Source organism: Eptatretus burgeri, chromosome 2, assembly GCF_056783735.1.
Source record: "Eptatretus burgeri isolate ZD-2024b chromosome 2, Ebu_testis_v1, whole genome shotgun sequence".
NCBI classification, from domain to species: Eukaryota; Metazoa; Chordata; class Myxini; order Myxiniformes; family Myxinidae; genus Eptatretus; species Eptatretus burgeri.
Genome location: NC_140962.1, coordinates 67,596,218 through 67,616,217, shown reverse-complemented (window position 1 = coordinate 67,616,217; position 20,000 = coordinate 67,596,218). Strand labels below are relative to the sequence as shown.

The 20,000-nt window shown below is 41.4% G+C and overlaps 2 long non-coding RNA genes across 6 annotated transcripts in view; one reads left to right on the top strand and one right to left on the bottom strand.

The window, feature by feature from the left end:
- Positions 1 to 20,000, top strand: part of LOC147032223 (uncharacterized) — a 100,877-nt gene that overhangs the window by 26,847 nt on the left and 54,030 nt on the right. The gene's annotated exons all lie outside the window — the stretch shown is intronic.
- The window catches only part of LOC147032222 (uncharacterized), a 164,588-nt gene continuing 152,604 nt past the window's right edge, over positions 8,017 to 20,000 (bottom strand). The window contains exons 3-4 of one of the 3 annotated variants that reach the window (XR_015055091.1): positions 9,661 to 9,813; positions 8,017 to 8,359 (exon numbers count right to left, since the gene is read on the bottom strand). This is a non-coding gene — a long non-coding RNA (uncharacterized LOC147032222). The remainder of the gene's footprint in view (positions 8,360 to 9,660; positions 9,814 to 20,000) is intronic. The other 2 variants (XR_015055093.1, XR_015055092.1) reach the window with 2 other exon arrangements.

Below are 20,000 nucleotides of genomic sequence, written 5' to 3'. Positions count from 1 at the left end.
TTTGGCGTGAAGCACCTCCAGCTCTCGCATATTATCAATTTTTGCACTAATTGACCTTTGACCCCTAACCTAAGCGAAATCGGTCAATATGTCCTGAGGCAAAGTTGTAGTACTCATTGAGTACCATGAACCTGCAAAGTTTCATTCGTATTGATGCACTCACCTGGTCGCTAGGGGGCCTTTAATTTTCGCGCATACCTGAATTGTAGGGGGCGCTGCAGGTAAAGTGTTCCATATATCACAAAAAACGGAATATATCTGATAGAGCATCACCTGTAGATCATTCGTGCCAAATTTCATAACCCTACGTGGGATAATGGCTTTCGGAATTGATTTCGCGTGAACGGTACCGATTTTGAAGGTTTTTCGGTTGTCGCTAGGGAACCAAAGCGTCCCTAGCAACCATCACAATTTCTAAAGCACTTGGTCATAAGATGTACCATTGTACCTACCACCCGAGTTTGCTCAAAATCCGCCCACGTTTACTACCAATTATGCTGATGACAAACGAACAAACATCCAAACAAACAGACAGAATTAATGACAATAAGGGTCACCTATTTTGATGATGTTGATTGATGATTAAAGCTGTGTTGATTAAAGCTGGGTATGTGTTGATGATTAAAGCCCACCGGTTGTATGTTTTAGTTTCAAAAATTCCGGCAATTTTGGTGAAGGATAATGTTGTTTGTGCGAGTCAGTCAGTTGGTTCCAAATGCATCAAACGGGACATATCTAGTTTAAATTGTCGCACACACTAAAGGTTCGAGTTAAAACGTACTAGGTATGAGTAACTTCACCTGTGTGTCACATGGTACTGCTAACTTTTAATTGCAATGATGTACCTTTTATCGGATGTCTCCAGCTGTTGGACGACTCGGTGCGAGTCTGGGATAGGGAAAGGGGTAGTGTTATGGATTTCAGAATTGGATCCGACAAATGCATACAAATATTTAGGCCCTCAGGCAGTTATTTCCCTAAATGCATGTCCAGGATAGACACATCCCCATGTCTAATGTGATTCTGACTTTGATGCATTGAGAAAGGTAAAGAATAGATTCCCTTTCTTATGGAACGGCCTTTTTCTCTTTACGACAAACACATTCATGCACCTGAGATAGCCGTTAGCCCAATGGAGGCTCACCTACCTTCTTTTCATCGATGTTCGACACCCTGTTCAGCAGCTCAACGAACGCCAACTGGCTCTTTTTCGTGTCGGGCTGATTAGTTTGGCATGCCTGGACATTGAGGTGATAATTGCTGTTGACGTTTTATGAGCACTTCACGTTTTCGCTCGGAAATTCTGGCAAATTGCTGCTTTCTGCCGTTCGTCCAGCACCACAAAGATGGCATCGTAGGTCAGGAATGATCGCAAGACGAGCGGTTTGTCACGTGAAATGATGCGCCAATCGGCAAGGTGGATTTGGCTGAAGTCTGCTTGAGGCTCCACCCAGACAGCCTGCCTATAAAAAGGACGACTGGACCGTTTTTGTCAGTCAGTTGGCAAAAGCTGGTGGTGGTTCTTCCAGCTTGGAGAGTTTTGCGAACTTTGTGTCAGTTGGTGACAGCTGGGCGACGGCTAATTTCATTTCCAGTCAGACGGTTGCTTCAGTCAGTTCCAGTCAGACAGTTGCTTCAGTCAGTTCCAGTCAGATGGTTGGTGAGCTGGCGACAGTTGAGTTTGTGACAGTTGGTGATGGCCTTGCAGCCTTACAGTTTCTCACAGAGCCTCAGCGCCTCACAGCTTCTCACAGCTCCTAACCAGCTGTCCATTGGTTGTGGCTCCTGGTGGGTAACGCTCGGGCCGTTAATGCTGGTTCTGCTCGAGACCTGCACTTGGCGTAGCTGATTCTTGGCATCCCTGGTTCCTGGGGGTGACAACATGACGTCGATTGGCGTTCAAGCCTGTCTGCGAGTGTGTTCACGGCAATGCAGGGCGCTGGCAACAAATAAGGCACGCTCACACACTTCAGGATGTTTTATTTGACGTACGACAACTTATACTTGGTGAGTGAGACTGGATTTCTCTTCCCCCCTGAATGATCTGCTGGGTACACTTGTCTCGTGTTTAATTGTTAAGTAAGGCATAGTGATAAGCAGCTGCTCTTTGTCTCTTTTTTCGAGCAATGCCTGATTAATTCTTTATTTGCTAGCGATTATTTTGATTGATTTGAATTTACTTATTTTCACCATAAGGAAATAAAAAGTTATTTTTATTTATTTTTTCCTTATTCATAAATTCCATGTTGACGTTACAACCTGTCCGTGCCTCTCCTTTCCTTCCATTGTTCCAGCATTGTCTGAACCTAGATAGACTGGGAGGTAATTACCAAACGAATTGACCTGTCATAGTCGGCATGCACCAGCGGTTAAACACTCAGCCGCTGGAAGTACGATCGAAACAAGATAAGATTGGTGTTTTGCCAAGGGCACGCTCCCCCATTCAGGAAGCCAAGTGACCTCCAGTTAAACGGCAAAATTAGACGGTGGACACACACTTGTGGTTAACTGATTGGCATTCGTGGTTTTAAAGCAACCCACCATACCACAAAGTTAATTGTGAGCGGTAGTCCCAGGTCCGGCTCTTCCGAGGTCAAACAGGGATTAACCCTCCCATAATATGGCTGTAACAATTATATATATATATATATATATATATATATATATATATATATATATATATATATATATATATATATATATATATATAGCCTGGTGTGTTGGCGCAGTGGTTAGGGCAGCGGCTTGGGATCCAAAAGGTCCTGAGTTCAAGCCCCGTTGGGCCACTGAATTAATACACCAGGGGGTTGACTCAGCCTGTCATCCTTCCGAGGTCGGCGAAATGAGTACCAGTGTACTGGGCCGGTGTATACCCCGGTTAAAATAGGTGTACCATATCCCTGTGTCGTAAGAGGCAACCAGGGTTGTGTCAGGAAGGGCATCCGGCGTAAAACATGTGCCAAATCACTATGCGGATCATATGGATGATCCGCTGTGGCGACCCCTAACGGGAGCAGCCGAAAGAAGAAGAAGAGAGGATATATATATATATATATATATATATATATATATATATATATATATATATATATATATATATATATATATATATATATATATATATATATATACACACACACACATACATAGACACCATTGTCAGGTCAGGTCAGACAAGATCTGTGACTTGCTAAAGGTACCATGTAAACCTGTACTAACCTGTTCCATGGTCGGGTTGTCGACAACTAAACCGTCTCCCACATTAAGTTTCTTGGTGAGGAGGGTGTTTGATATGGACAACCAAACCAACAGGATGAAGAACAAAACCTGTCAAAGGGCGGAGGAGCTCCTTGTGAGCCAACGGCCATCCATATCTAGTGCTCGACTGTGTCTGCGGACGTCCTCCTGCAGGCTCATTAATATAACTGAATGGAACCCGCTGTGTTCATGAGGCAGCTGGGCATAGAACGAGTCCCATCACAGCAGTTTCTACATTGTCTCTGCCCTGATATGTATGTATGTATGTTTGTATGTATGTATGTATGTATGTATACATATATGTATGTATATAATAAATAGCAGTTTTGAGTACCTTGTTTGTGGAGTGTTCTGAGTAGCCCTCATCGGATGTAAAGGTGTGAGGAATCTCCAGTGTGTAAATTGCTTCATCACAAAAGAGTTATGGAGTAGAATGGTGGGGCTGGACAACACGGTGGATGTGTTTCAGGATATTAGAAAATGTGAAAGGTTTTATTGATATGAGGCTGCCATATGGAAGATGTGGGGACGTTTGGCTAAATAATTTCGAATTTTTTTGCCACTTGCTTGTTTTGATATATTTCATAACCTCCATTGTTTGGCAGATCTCAGAGCCTGCTTGATGAGATTGTAATTGGAAGTAAATGTTTTTTTGTTCACTAAAATAAACGACTTTGTGGCTGAAACAGATAATTTTGTCTCCATTTGTTGAAAGGGTCTTAAAAAAATCATTAGGTTTTTTTTGGTATCCAATATTTGTTTGGGTTCATGGAAGAGAAATGTGATGGAGCGTGCAGGAGTTGGTGGGAAGGGGGGTGGGGGGGTTATAAATACACATACTGGTGCCAAGTCAGCAGTTGGATTTTTAATGTGCAATCATAAAGAGGATTAACAATGGGAGGAAATTTAACGGGTAGGGATGGAAGATCACATGACATGGTGTTGTTGTGCCACCTTGAGCTCCAGAGAGAAGAGTATGCAAGTTCGAACTGACTCAGAAATGTGTTTATTTGGTGTTATTTGGTGTTTAGTGGTTTGACAATTTGGTCTCGGTAGATCACGACGACGTTATAGTGGTCCCAATTATTAATCCAGCAATTGTCCGAAAATTATACTGAGCATCAAAGTTGACCAAGTCTTTCACAATTGATTGACTGAAGGTATGATTGAACTTATTGCTCAGAAGAGTCCATGAATGATGAGCTACCAAAGGGAAGTAGAACCAGATTACATAAACAACTGTGCTCGATTTCATCTTTCATTTCATCACTTTGCAGCTTTGAAAACTTAAATGAAGAAAATGTCTCGAAGTGCTTGTACCTGTTAATTTGCAAACTCCATCGCATGTGCACTCACGTCTGACACAGAGTTTGCTTGTAAAGTAATGCAGAAGTGCAGGAAGGTGCAAAATGACATGAACATGAGGCTGCATGAAGATGTTAGATTGTTTAGGTTGAAAGTTAGTATTACAGATAAGATTCAGATTTGTTTAAGACTGTGATTCATAGTTTGTTTTTCATTGGATTAATCTGATGTGCAAGAACCAATTAAACAGTTTTCACTACTCTGCATTTGTTACATTTTCATTGGTGTTTCTGCATGGCAATGTCTGAAGTTGAAGTTGTCTGAAGTTGGCAACTAAGACACTTAAAATAAGAAATACTTTTTAGTTGTGTGCTGTTTATGTAAAAGGTCATTTGTCATATCTAGCCTTTCCTTGTTCATCCTTTGCTGCCTTCATTTCTCTGCTTTCTTTGTGTTAAGCTGCGGTGTGCATTGAGGCCTAAGCCTAAACGTGACTATTTTTTGGGTGGTCTATTTTCATCTCTATTATTCTTGTTCCCTGGATCTATCCTCTGGCATATTATTTGCTGTTATGAAAGTTTCACAGTGTGGAAAATGTTATTATGTGAAGGAACAACTAACTCGAAATAATTTATCAAAAAAGACAAAAAGGTTTACATGGTGAAGCAATTCACAAGGTAAATAAAGCAGAGGTAATTTTTTTTTAGAGGATATAAGGCTCGTAGTGGAGCTGCCACACACATCTCACATATGTGGGTACAAACGAATACGTGATACACAATACAGAACAGTTGAACAAGACAAACACCAGCCACTGATCTTTGGGGAAGTGCCACCACTTTCTGGGGCACTCTGGGTACCAGCGACACATCAACATTGGCACCGCTTTTCTCACTGCACTCAGCGAGGCATTCCCTAACGAGGAATTTCCTCCTCCCCATGGATGCCAAACTATGGGGATTGTCTGTGCTCCTATACTACTAAGTGCTGAATGTAAGGCAAGGAAGCAGCACGTACCATTTGTTAAATCTTTGGTATGACTTGGCCAGGGTTTGAACCACCGACCTCCCAGACTCGGAGCAGATGTTCAGAACCATTATGCCACCAAGTCCGGTGAAACCAATCTGGTCTGACACTCAAACCATGACAACACCGGGTTTAGCTCATCATGCATGCGTGATATCCATATTCTACCCTTCCCTCCTACTGCACATAGCTATGATTTTACAACTCATTGCAAGCAGGAAATCTTCCCCAAAGTAACACCATACAATGGACAACTCTTTCTGAAAGATACACTGTGGGATTGTTAACATTCAAAAACCAAATGTAGATGAGACAATCAGATTTATGTCATCATTCAAAACACCATGATGTACCGAGCAAAATGGAACTAATTTTCAAATTAGATCCTTTGGAATTTAATCCAGCACCAGATAACCTGTAGGTTAGAGCATCACCAACTGAGCTATCCCACCATTGGATAAAAAAAATACCCAATATTTCCATGCTCACAATGTTCGATTTTTGTCCACTTTCACCAATACCCAGTCATTCACGGTACTAGTTCGTTGCAACATATCCACAGTCATTTATATTCTTGTTTGTTTGTCTGTGACATCTGTCCCATGACCTCCTGCCATCCGCCATCCCATAGTTAGTGCGTAAACACCTTCATTTAGGTCTTCATTGATAATATAATCTATCTCTAAATGTATTAAATATTTTGGAGAGCTTGCTGTCAAACCTCGACTCAGATTCTGCAACCAGTCCAGACGGCATCAGACCAAGTGTCCTTAGAACCTGCTCCTCTGCTCTTGCTCACCCTCTCTCTGTTCCATTTACCCTCTCATTTGCTCAAGGACATCTTCCATCTGCTTGGAAATCAGCAAACATTACGGCCCTGCATAAAAACGGTGCAAAAACAGATCCCTGCAACTACAGACCAATGAGCCTTCTCCCAATCATCAGCAAGATTATGGAATCCATCATCGCTTCAGAAATTAAATCCTTCCTCTTCTCCAATGGCTTGATTTCTGATCAACAATTTGGTTACAGACTAGGTCACTCAACCCTGGATATGCTGCTTCTGCTCTCCCAACAATGGATGGAGGTACTCAATGCCAGACATAAAATCAGAGCCATATCCCAAGACATATTGCATGCTTTTGACAAGGTCTAGCACCCTGCCCTGCTCACCAAACTCTCTTCCTTTGGCATCCAAGGCCTTCTCCACTCGTGGCTCGCAGACTTCCTCTCCTGTCACAGCCAACGTGTGGCCCTAAATGGAGTTCTCTCATCCCCTCTTCCTGTCCAGGTTGGAGTTCAAGGCAGTGTTCTGGGCCCTGTTCTTTTTCTGGTTTTCATCAATTATCTCTCCAACTCTGGAAAATCCTCTTTATCTGTTTGCTGATGACTCCACCTTCTGTCGTCCCATCTGTCATCAATCAGACCAGCAAGCAGTAGCTTCTTCACTCTCTGCACATCTGGATAAAATCACAAACTGGTCCAACATGTGAACATGTCTTTCTATCCTGACAAATGTCACACTCTCACGATGTCACTCCAAAAGGACCATTTAGAACCCCCCCCCCCATCTACTTTCTCAACAATCCTCTGGAAGAAGTCCTTTAACTCAAGCTTCTGGGTCTCAATATCTGCCATGATCTTTCCTGGTAAAGTCACCGACTGGGCATCCTCCATCGTGCAAAGTCCTTCCTCAGCCCATTTGAGCTCCTGACCACATATAAAGCTTTTTCCTGCAGCCTGATGGAGTACAGCTCTCCCCTCTGGGCTGGTGCTTCTTCCTCTCACCTTTCTCGGCTTCACGCTGTGGAAACCAAGGCATTTAGGATCATTGCCATCTTCTGCAATGAGGCTGAACCTTTGGGCTTCTCACTCTCACCGCATGCAGGTCGGTGGCCTTTTTGTCTTCTACAGTCTCCTCTCTGGTCTCTCCCTTCCATGCTCTGTCTGTGATATGTCCCCCCCCCCCCAATATTTCTGCAGAGTGCTCAAAGTCCACCTGCAACCCCCTTCTGGTAAAACTACAAAAATAACGAATCACTGCTCACCTTCACTTTTTCTTTCCTCTTTTTTCCCACCTTTGGAGTATACTCCCACACTCTCTTCAATCCCATTCGTCCCTCCCTGCCTTCAAAACAGCTGTTCACCACCACCTCTTATCTTCCCCCATCCAAAATCTTGATCTTTTAATCCACCCCAGATCTTTTAATCCTTGATCCCCCATTAATCGACCCCAGACCCATCTTCTTCAGATTCCCTGCATTCCTTCTTGAAATTCCCTGTAATATCCATCTTGTATTCCCCATGTTCCCCACCCCAGCCCTCTCCCTTTCACAGATCTCCTAATGTCTCTGTTCCTCACTGTTTTGTCCTTCCCACGCCCCTTTTGTCTAATGCCCACCCCCCCCCCCTTGCTGTGTGTTGTGTGTTAGCTCTCATACAAGCCTCAACAATGTATACAAAAAAAACAGCATACACATACATTCTCCCAAGACTAGCATTTGATAACAGCAGCTATGCTAAAATTCGTCGGTTTGTGAGCACGAAGAAGCACGTGGGAGCATGAAATAGGTTTTTCTGCTCTGGTATATAGCAGGAACACCAGAGAAAATAGGCCTTTTATTGTACTATCACACAACACAAAGTTGCACATTGGCAGCACCGACTGATTCTGCATTTGCCATGTATTCATCAAATCCAGCTTTTCAGGTCACCAGCGAGTTGGTTGTTGGCAACTTGAAGGAACCCTACATGGTAGGAACAGGCGATGCTGATAAGGATGCAGGACATGACAAAACATTAAAGGAATGGGTTTACTTTCGGGATCACAATACATTCAGAGACAGAAAATTATTGACTCAAAAATAAATATATGGAGAGACAGTATTGAACTGAGAGTGTGTTGATGATTTCTTATTTTTAGCTCGCCTGTTCGAAGAACAGAGAGCTATAGCGATACTCCCAGCGTCAGCGTCAGCGTCAGCGTGAAAATGCTAAAGTTTTTGGTGCAAGTTATTTTTTCCTTTCTAATGTTTTTCTCTACCACACTATTTTTTATCCGCCCGATATATATATATATATATAGATATATTTATATGTATATATATATATATATATATATATATATATATATATATATATATATATATATATATATATATATATATATATATATAAATTTCTAAATATATATATATATAAATATATAAATATATATAAATATATATATATAAATATATAAATATATATATATATATATATAAATATATATAGCTATAAATATATAAATATATATATATATATATATATATATATATATAAATATATATATCTATAAATATATAAATATATATATATATATATATATATATATTTATATATATATATATATATATAAATATATAAATATATATAAATATATATAAATATATATATATATATATAAATATATATAAATATATATATATATATATATATATATATATATATATATATATATATATATATATATATATATATATATATATATATATATATATATATATATATATATATATATATATATATATATATATATATATATATATATATATATATCGGGGCGTATTATCTGTCGTCCGTCTGTCTGTCTGTCCGTCCGTCCATCCGTTCCTGTCCGCACTCTAACTCCCAAAGTTTTCAACTTTCACATTTCATATTTGGTACATAGGTACAGACTGGCGACGGTATGTCGTGACATACGATCGTCATCTAAAGTGGTTGCCATGGCAACCAAGATGCTGCTTTCCATGTAGTAGCACAATTCTGTATATACCTTCTTGTCCGGGCGTATATTGTGCTCACTTGCGCTCTTGTTACTGATTACAATATACAAATACATATATTGCTTTAAAATTATTTGGATCAGACTTCACTGCAATGCTTTATAAAAAATATTAATTATTAGACGAGTCTTTTAAAAACGATAAATGTATAAACAGGTGAGCATTGGGTGGCTTTGACACCAACTCTGGTTGTACTTGTATCCATATCAATTTAACTTTTATAAAAACCGATAAACGTGCAATCTACCCTGCTCGATCTGCTGTCTCCGAAACCACCATGCTAAGCACACTGCATCTTCGATCTTCCTCTTTTTATCACCCTCTCTTTCCTCCACCCCCGGGGCGTGGCCGCCTCGCCTCCAAACCCGGGAAGGTTGGGCTTCTCCTTCTGTGAGCCTGGCTTAGAATATAAAAACAGAGAAAATCACAAAGAGTAATCACGAACAGGGGAACTTATTTGTACTCCCTAAGCTAACTAACACAGCACCACCGCTTGTGTGGTGACACGCAACACTTAAGCTGACAGATTCCCTGACTTATTTACATGGAGGTGCTTCTACCCGTCCACAGATCATCCTTCACCATACAATCCCTTCTATACTACTAAATCAGTTCATCTACCCCCATAGTCATAACAATATCTATATATTACTAAAACTTTCATCTTCTATATATGTATGAATGTATGTGTGTATGTTCCCGAAATACAGCCAAAACGGTAAATGACAGCGCAAACATTTTCGGCCCACCTTACTCACCATTCTCCTGTGGTGTGCAATATCAAGTTTCATTCAAATCAGGCAATGAAAAAATTATTTAAAAACATCCATTCCCGATTCAGTCAAGTTCTCTTCGGGAGAATTTGAGCAATGCAAACAACCTCAGCGGTATAGTTCGCTGGAGCTATCTTTTCTTTTTCTTGAAATGATTTATTTTAAAAATCTCAAACATTTTGTTGAGACAAAGAAACAGAGGTTTCTACATGTGCGATGGTGCAATGACCATTAAAGCCAGGCAGAGCTGGGGCTATCTGTGCACTATGAAAAACGGTAGGTTCTACCTGATGGTATTCATACAGAAGCTCTTGAATTTAGGGCACCTTCTCCCAATCGAGCACACTTTTCCATTTGCATTAGAGATGTGTAAGAAAGCAAACTGGCCTTTTTGGATGTGGAAGTTCACCGTAAGCCTGATGGCTCCCTAAAGACTTTGGTTTACAGGACACCAACTCATACCAGCAGATTACTGGATTGTAACTCCTTCAACCTTTCTCCCACAAATGCAGTGCAGCACGGACCTTGGCAGCTCGGGCATCCATGGTGTCATCATCCAAAACCGATGCAATTAAAGAAATCAGATTAGTTCGAGAACTCCTGCTCAGAAATGGGTACAGCAAGGGGATACTCCCCACCTTGAAAGAACGAAAACGGACAGAATTGAAGGAGCCAGACATGCTTTGGCACTATGTACTGCCATACTTCCTGGGCCTTTCTGAAAGGATTGGCAGGATAGTATGCAGCGCACAGATTGGTGTAGCAGACTAGCCTCAACACACCATCCATAATGTCATTTCAACACTAAAGGACCCAATACCAACTGGTGATAAATCTGGAGTAGTTTACCATTTGTCATACAGAGACGGTGACCAATTCTACATTGGTGAAACTGGAAGAAATTTAAATCAAAGGCTAGATGAACATGTTGAAGCAATTAGGCTTGGAAAGGTGACACAGTCAGCCATAGCACGTCATTGTCTGCAATCTGGACAAAAATGTGACTTTAATGGGACCTGTGCCCAAGACACAACATCCAAAAAACGACCAGGTTGATATTGGAATCATGGCACGTGAAGAGCCGAGTGTGTGGTCTAACTGGAGAGATGGTAGACATACCCACACAATACACACCTCTGATGTAAATGGCAAAAACTGGATGGTGGAAACAGCTGGATAAGGTGAGCAACAAACAACACTCAAATCCAAAAACCAAATCCTCATGTGTGAAACACCCAACGAGAACCCCAACACTCACACAACCAACACCTCATCACGTCCAACCTGGACACAAAACCAGCTGTGTTCGTGTCGCAGAAACACAAAAACAACAAGCGCACACACTTACTCACCCACAGACATACGACACCAGACTCTCTGAAAGTAAAAACAAAATAAGAGTAGATCAGCCCATCAATGAGTTAATTTAATGTTTATTTTGGTTGAGGTTTGCAAAATAAAATAAAACGTACTCCTCCAGTTGACTTCGAGCACCAGCATGTGACCGGAAATAAGCGGTCATATTGAAATAAAAACCGGACACTTGCCAAAGCTCGGGGTCGATTGGCCTGAGGAAGCTGGCTGTAAAGCTGGAGAAATGTTGCCTGAGGCCGGGACTGATCTTGCTTATTGCTCAAATTAGCGGAGTCGATCAAGAATCAAATCAAAAAAGGATCAAATTAGCGGAGTCTTCTTCAAAAATGTACAATCCCAATTTTTATATTTATGACATATGCCTGCTACCGCATTATTGACTCCAAGTCAGGAAAATAAACATAACTATCTATCTCTCACTATATCTATATATAGATATATATCTACATATATCTCGATATATATCTACATATATCTCGATATATATATATTTATATATATATATATATATATGTATTTATATATATATATATATATATATATATATGTATTTATATATATATATATATATATATATATATATATATATGTATTTATATATATATATATATATATATATATATGTATTTATATATATATATATATATATATATATATGTATTTATATATATATATATATATATATATATAAATACATATATATATATATATATATATATATATATATATATATATAAATACATATATATATATATATATATATATATATATATATATATAAATATATATAAATATATAAATACATATATATATATATTTATATAGATATATAAATACATATATATATATATATATATATAAATACATATATATATATATATACATATATATATATATATATAAATACATATATATATATATATATATAAATACATATATATATATAAATACATATATATATATATATAAATACATATATATATATAAATACATATATATATATATATATATATATATATATATATATATATATAATACATATATATATATATATATATAAATACATATATATATATATATATATATATATATATATATATAAAAAACATATACTGTATATATATATATATATATATATATATATATATATATATATATATATATATATATATATATATATGTATACATACATATACTGTATATATATATATATATATATATATATATATATATATAAAAATACATATACTGTATATATATATATATATATATATATATATATATATATATATATATATATATATATATATATATACATATACATATATATATATATATATATATATATATATATTTACATTTATACATACATATAAATGCATATATACATATATCTTCTTCTTTCGGCTGCTCCCGTTAGGGGTCGCCACAGCGGATCATCGGTATGATCCGCATAGTGATTTGGCACATGTTTTACGCCAGATGCCCTTCCTGACGCAACCCTGGTCATCTCTTACGACACAGGGATATGGTACACCTATTTTAACTGGGGTATACACCGGCCCAGTACGCTGGTACTCATTTCGCCGACCTCGGAAGGATGACAGGCTGAGTCAACCCCCTGGTGTATTAATTCAGTGGCCCAACGGGGCTTGAACTCAGGATCTTTTGGATGCCAAGCCGCTGCCCTAACCACTGCGCCAACACCAGGCTTACATATATATATTGTTGCGGATTCGCGCCCGCCGGCGTGCGAACGGCCACGTAACTCGAATCGCGGCACGTCGCCCACCGGACGGACAATCCCGTCGTGACCCTCTCGGACTAACGCCGGGAACTAGTCACGGGTGGACCTTTCGGCCTCACCACGATCGTGCCAATCGGCCCCCCAGCGTGGGATAGGGTTGCTCGCCAAATCCGACCTACCTAAGTACCCACACGGAGGGTAGACCGGGCGATCGCACCTCGCCGCAGGTCGACTTCGGACACGGGCCACTTTAAGCGACCCGTTCCGTACTATCGGGATAACCGAGCGGTGTTATCGTCGGCCTCGACGGTTCGATTAATTATCGGGCGTTTTAGCCCACGACCAACCCTTTACGTGAAGTAAGATGGAGATTCAATAGAGGAAAAGACGAAGCGAAGCGGGAAAACAGTTCAACATAAAGCACATTTATTTCACGATGAACGGAAAGCACACATATACAATTACACCAAAAGCAAATGTAAAAGAAGAAGAAACACAATATTACACAAAAAGCAAATATAAAAGAGAAACACAATGCAGATCTATTACCGACTACGCGAGCACACGGCAACACTTATGCAGTTTTACTTCACAGACGGCGCCGACAACACATATACCCAAAGCAAAAGAAAAGGACCACCCTCAAGGATGAGGCGGGCCTGGGGCCGAGACCGCGTCGGGCCTACCCGTCTGGTGATGAGCCGCGAAATGGCGCTGGCGCCCCGACTCCGCGGGCCTCGCTGGGACTGCCTGGTATGGGGTGGGGACGGGGCCACCTTCTCGCACTATCTCAGCGCGGGGGGAAACAGGAGGGGGTTGTTGATGCTCGGGGGATGGAGGATATCTCCCTGTCTCGGGTCCCGCGACGAGCGTCTCCACCACGACCTCGGTGGCGCCGCCGGCCTCTCCCTCCGCAGCTCCCCGACTCCGACACGAGCACCCCCTCGACCGCCTTCGCCGCCGCCACCTCTCCACAGCTCCGTCCTCTTCACTCTGACTACTACCACTTCTTCCCAGCTCCACCGACAACTCCCAACTGCGAACTCTGGCTACTACCACTTCTTCCCAGCTCCACCGCCAACTCCTGACTGCGAACTGCTTTGACTGACGAACGCAGCCGTTTATATCCCCCGTGGCCTCGCTCCTTCACCTTTGACCCTTTACCTCCGACCCTTCACCTCTAACTGGCTCCCCATTGGACCGAGGAAAAGTGGGCGTGAATGCTTTTTGATCCATGAATTTGCATATAGCGACCACACTCCAACGTACCTGGAGGCGGGGCCAAATCGCCCCACGCTCACCGATAGGACGGAACAGAAGTGGGCGTGAGTCGTTTTTGATCCGTTTTCTTCGGAAAGGCCGGCGCTTTTGCACCCCTGCTCGGTGCACGCCCTGCACGAGTCCAGTATCGGTGCCCACAAGCAGCGTGGGAATGACGGTGATGCGATGGTCGCGAGGGCGAGTTGTGACGGTAAAGGTCCTGGCTGTTGCTGTGAAGCGGCGTTGCGGTTGGTGGTTGTTGTGTGATGGCTGTTGAGACGTGGTTGGTGGTGGTAGTAATGGCGGCTGGTCCAAAATAAAGATAGTAAAAGAAAAACGGCTATCTAGAGGGGTCGCAGCCCGAATGAATGACATTTATTCCCTCGAAACAACGGGTTTGGGCCTAACTACACATATACTTACAGAGATATCTCACCTAAGGGACCTGAATGGTGGTTTGTGAATTTCGTCAACCACAACAATATATATATATATATATATATATATATATATATATATATATATATATATATATATATATATATATATATATATATATATACCTATATACATATATATATATATATATATATATATATATATATATATATATATATACCTATATACATATATATATATATATATATATATATATATATATATATATATATATACCTATATATATATATATATATATATATATATATACCTATATACATATATATATATATATATATATATATATATATATATATATATATATATACCTATATACATATATATATAAATATATATATATATATACATATACATAATATATATATATATATATATATATATATACATATACATAATATATATATATATATATATATATATATACATATACATAATATATATATATATATATATATATATATATATATATATATATATATATATATATATATATATATATATATATATATATATATATATATACACATGGTTGAGTCCCAGTACTCCACTGATTGTGCACCCAAATTTCCTCTCCTGACACCCATTCTAATCCATTCCCAATGGCATTCTCGATGAATTTCGTAACTGCTCTGGCATGACAAGTTCTGATTATTTGTATATACTAGTGCGTGCGCATACATGCGTGGGCGTACGCGTGTGGCCGTACAAAAAAAAAAAACTTTCAAACTGCATGCCAGAAACAACAACCACACAGGCCGTTCCTTCGCTCTCCTGTGCCCGTACGTGCATGGCCATACGTACGTGGCCATAGGTGCAAAAAAAAAAAACTTTCAAACAAACACACAGGCCGTTCCTTCGCTCTCGTAAACGACGAGTGGATTGGGGCATTGTGTTTATCCATAAATGCGCAGAAGAAATGGAGAAATTATTAGAACTAGTATGGGCCCGTAGGGGCGGGCCCGTAGGTGTGTGCCCATAGGTGAGTGCCCGTAGGTGAGTGCCAGTATATGCAGCCCTCTCTCGCCCCCTCTCTCTCGCCCCCCCTCTCTCGCCCCCCAACTCTCATCCCCCCTCTCTAGCCCCCCACTCTCATCCCCCTTCTCTCGCCCCCTCTCTCTCACCCCCTCTCTCGCCCCCCTCTATCCCCCCTCTCTTGCCCCCCTCTTCCTCCCTAGTCCCTCCTTCCTCTCTCCCCCTCCTCTCTCGCCCCTCTCTCTCTCGTCCCCACTCTCATCCCCCCATTTCCCGTCCCTCTCTCTCACAGATATTGGTCGACAGATAAATGGCCGTAACTTGGGAACTGCTTGTCCGATTAATATCAAATCTCGAAAAGGCACATCCGCAGGTCCCCAGCAATATTCCTGGCAAGTTTCAATCAGATCGGACCGTCAATCGTGCAAAAAATAATAAATAATAAAGAAACCAATGTCACCCGCAGGGTGACCCGTATCTTGCCAAAAGGTGACCACGTGTGACTTCTTTAAGGTCACACTGAGGTGAACAGAGCTGCTATCCACCAGGAACGACTCATTGAGGAATCTCTGCCTACGAGAGATTCCGATGAGAATCGTTCTACAGAGTAATCATGAAAAATATGCGTTTGCCTCATAATGTCACCAAATGACGTCATAATGTCTCAAGCTTGACATATCCAGAAAGCACTCATCGAGGTGTTCAATTTGAGGTACTACACGATATGGTTCCTAAAACTTGAAAATTTGACCTTGGGGTCAAATATGTTTGACCTCAAGCGCTAACCATGAAGGTCAAGGCCAATCGCCACCAAAAATTAATCAGCTGAGCGCCAGGCCATGAACTATATTCCCATGAAGTTTGAAGACGATCCAATCAAAATTACTCAAAAAATAAGGGTTTCGTCGACTTCCCTGATTTGCGACAAAGTGACCTTGACCTGTGACCTTGACCTTCAAAATTTTGTGCGCTGAAAGGGACCTCTATAGGCCTCTGATATGCGAAGTTACAAAAATTTCCAATGATAACTGTGCTCTGCAGAATTTTTTATACGTGATTACAGACAAACAAACAAACAAACAAACAAAAAAACAATTAAAAAAAAACATACAAGCTGACTAACATAGCGTTGTGGTTGACGAAATTCACAAACCACCATTCAGGTCCCTTAGGTGAGATATCTCGGTAAGTATATGTGTAGTTAGGCCCAAACCCGTTGTCTAGAGGGAATAAATGTCAATCAGTCGGGCTGCGACTCTTCAGGATAGCCGTTTTTCTTTTACTATCTTTATTTTGGACCAGCCGCCATAACTACCACCACCAACCACGTCCCACAACGCCGCTTCACAACAACCACCAACCACAACGCTGCTTCACAACAACCACCAACCACAACGCCGCTTCGCAACAACAACCACCAACCACAACGCCGCTTCACAACAACCACCAACCACAACGCCGCTTCACAACAACAACCACCAACCACAACGCCGCTTCACAACAACAGCCACGACCTTTACCGTCACAACTCGCCACCGTCGCATCGCCACCATTCTCGCACCACTTGTGGGCACCGATACTGGACTCGTGTAGGGCGCGCACCGAGCAGCGTGTTCAGAAACATCACAGACTTTCAGAGAAAAACGGATCAAAAACGACTCACGCCCACTTCTGTTCCGTCCTATCGGAGAGCGTGGGGCGATTTGGCCCCGCCTCCAGGGCGTTGGAGTAAGGACGCTATATGCAAATTCATGGATCAAAAAGCATTCACGCCCACTTTTCCTCGGTCCAATGGGGAGCCAGTTAGAGAGGTGAAGGGTCGGAGGCAGAGGGTCAAAGGTGAAGGAGCGAAGCCACGGGGCTTATATAAACGGCTGCGTTCGTCAGTCAGGAGTTGTTGTGCGGAGTTCAAGAGAGTCGGCGGTGGAGCTGGAAAGAAGTGGGAGAAGTCAAGAGTGAAGAGTTGGGACGAGCCAAGAGAGGAGACGGAGAGGGCGATTAGACGGAGCTGTGGAGAGGTGGCGGCGGCGAAGGCGGACGAGGGGGTGCTCGCGTCGGTGCCGGGAGCTGCAGAGGGAGAGGCCAGCAACGCGACCGAGGTCGAGGAGGAGACGCTCGCCGCGGGACCCGAGACAGGGTGATATCCTCCTTCCCCCGAGCATCAGCAACCCCCTCCTGTTTCCCCCCGCGCTGAGATAGTGCGACAAAGGGGGCCCCTTTCCCCACCCCCTACCAGACACTGTCCGCGAGGCCCGCGGAGTAGAGACACCACCGCCGCTCCGCGTCTCATCATCAGACGGGTAGGCCCGACACGGTCTCGGCCCCAGGCCCGCCTACCCCCCTCATCCTGGAGGGTGGTTCTCTTTTCTTTTGCTTTGGGAATATGTGTTGTCGGCGCCGTCTCTGAAGTAAAATTGTATAAGTGTTGCCGTGTGCCCGGTAGTCGGTTAGATCTGCATTGTTGCATTTGCTTTTTGTGTAATATTGTGTTTCTTCTTCTATTACATTTGCTTTTGGTGTAATTGTATATGTGTGCTTTCCGTTCATCGCGAAATAAATGTGCTTATTGTTGAACTGTTTTCCCGCTTCGCTTCGTCTTTTCCTCTATTGAATCTCCATCTTGCTTCACGTAAAGGGTTGGTCGTGGGCTAAAACGCCCGATAATTAATTGAACCGTCGAGGCCGACGAATAACACCGCTCGGTTATCCCGATAGTACGGAACGGGTCGCTTAAAGTGGCCCGTGTCCGAAGTCGACCTGCGGCGAGGTGCGATCGCCCGGTCTACCCTCCGTGTGGGTACTTACGTAGGTCGAATTTGGCGAGCAACCCTATCCCACGCGGGGGCCGATTGGCACGATCGCGGTGAGACCGAAAGGTCCACCCGTGACTAGTTCCCGGCGTTAGTCCGAGAGGGTCACGACTGGATTGTCCGTCCGGTGGGCGACGTGCCGCGATTCGAGTTACGTGGCCGTCCGCACGCCGGCGGGCGCGAATCCGCGACAATATCTTGCAAAAACTTCGTTTTGGCAAGATAATAAATAAAAAATAAACATTAATTTTTACGTCATTCGTGACAATGGAGAAACTTGAGAACACTTGAGAATGCTGAAATGGATGAGGAAGTACGATATCAAACTTTGAAAAGGCACATAATCAGGTCCCCAGTGTCGATTGTGACATCATACCAAACGAAGAAAAAGAATTGTGACGTCAATCATGCAAAAAAATAATTATAATAATAATTAAATAAACATTAATTGTGACGTCATAGCACCGTGTCCTGTCATTGGTTGACAGATAAATGGCCGTAACTCGGGAACCGCTCGTCCAATTGATATCAAACCTCGAAAGGGCACATCCGCGGGTTCCCGGCAATATTCCTGGCAAGTTTAAATCCGATCGGACTGGTGATCATCCGGTTATTAATAATTTGGGAAAAAATTGGCATGATAAGGTGAGAAGGTGGACGACACCTTTAGCTGCCATATATACACCTTTTCAACAATGAAAAAGCAGTAAAATGGCCATAACTTTGGAACCGCTCGTCCGATCGATATCAAACCTCGAAAAGGCACATCCGCGGGTCCCCGGCAATATTCCTGGCAAGTTTCAATGAGATCGAAGCGGTGGTCGTCGATAAACGGCGGTCGCAGACAGACAGACAGACAGACAGACACAGAGATTGCTGGAATTTTTGATAGATATGTACATTTACATATATATATATATATATATATATATATATATATATATATATATATATATATATATATATATATATATATATATATATATATATATATATACACACATTAATATTTATATATATATATATATTTATTTTTATGTAAATATATATATATATATATATGTATATATCTGCTTCTTCTTCTTCTTTCTGCTGCTCCCGTTAGGGCTCGCCACAGCGGATCATCCTTATGATCCGCATAGTGATTTGGCACAGGTTTTACGCCCGATGCCCTTCCTGGCGCAACAATATA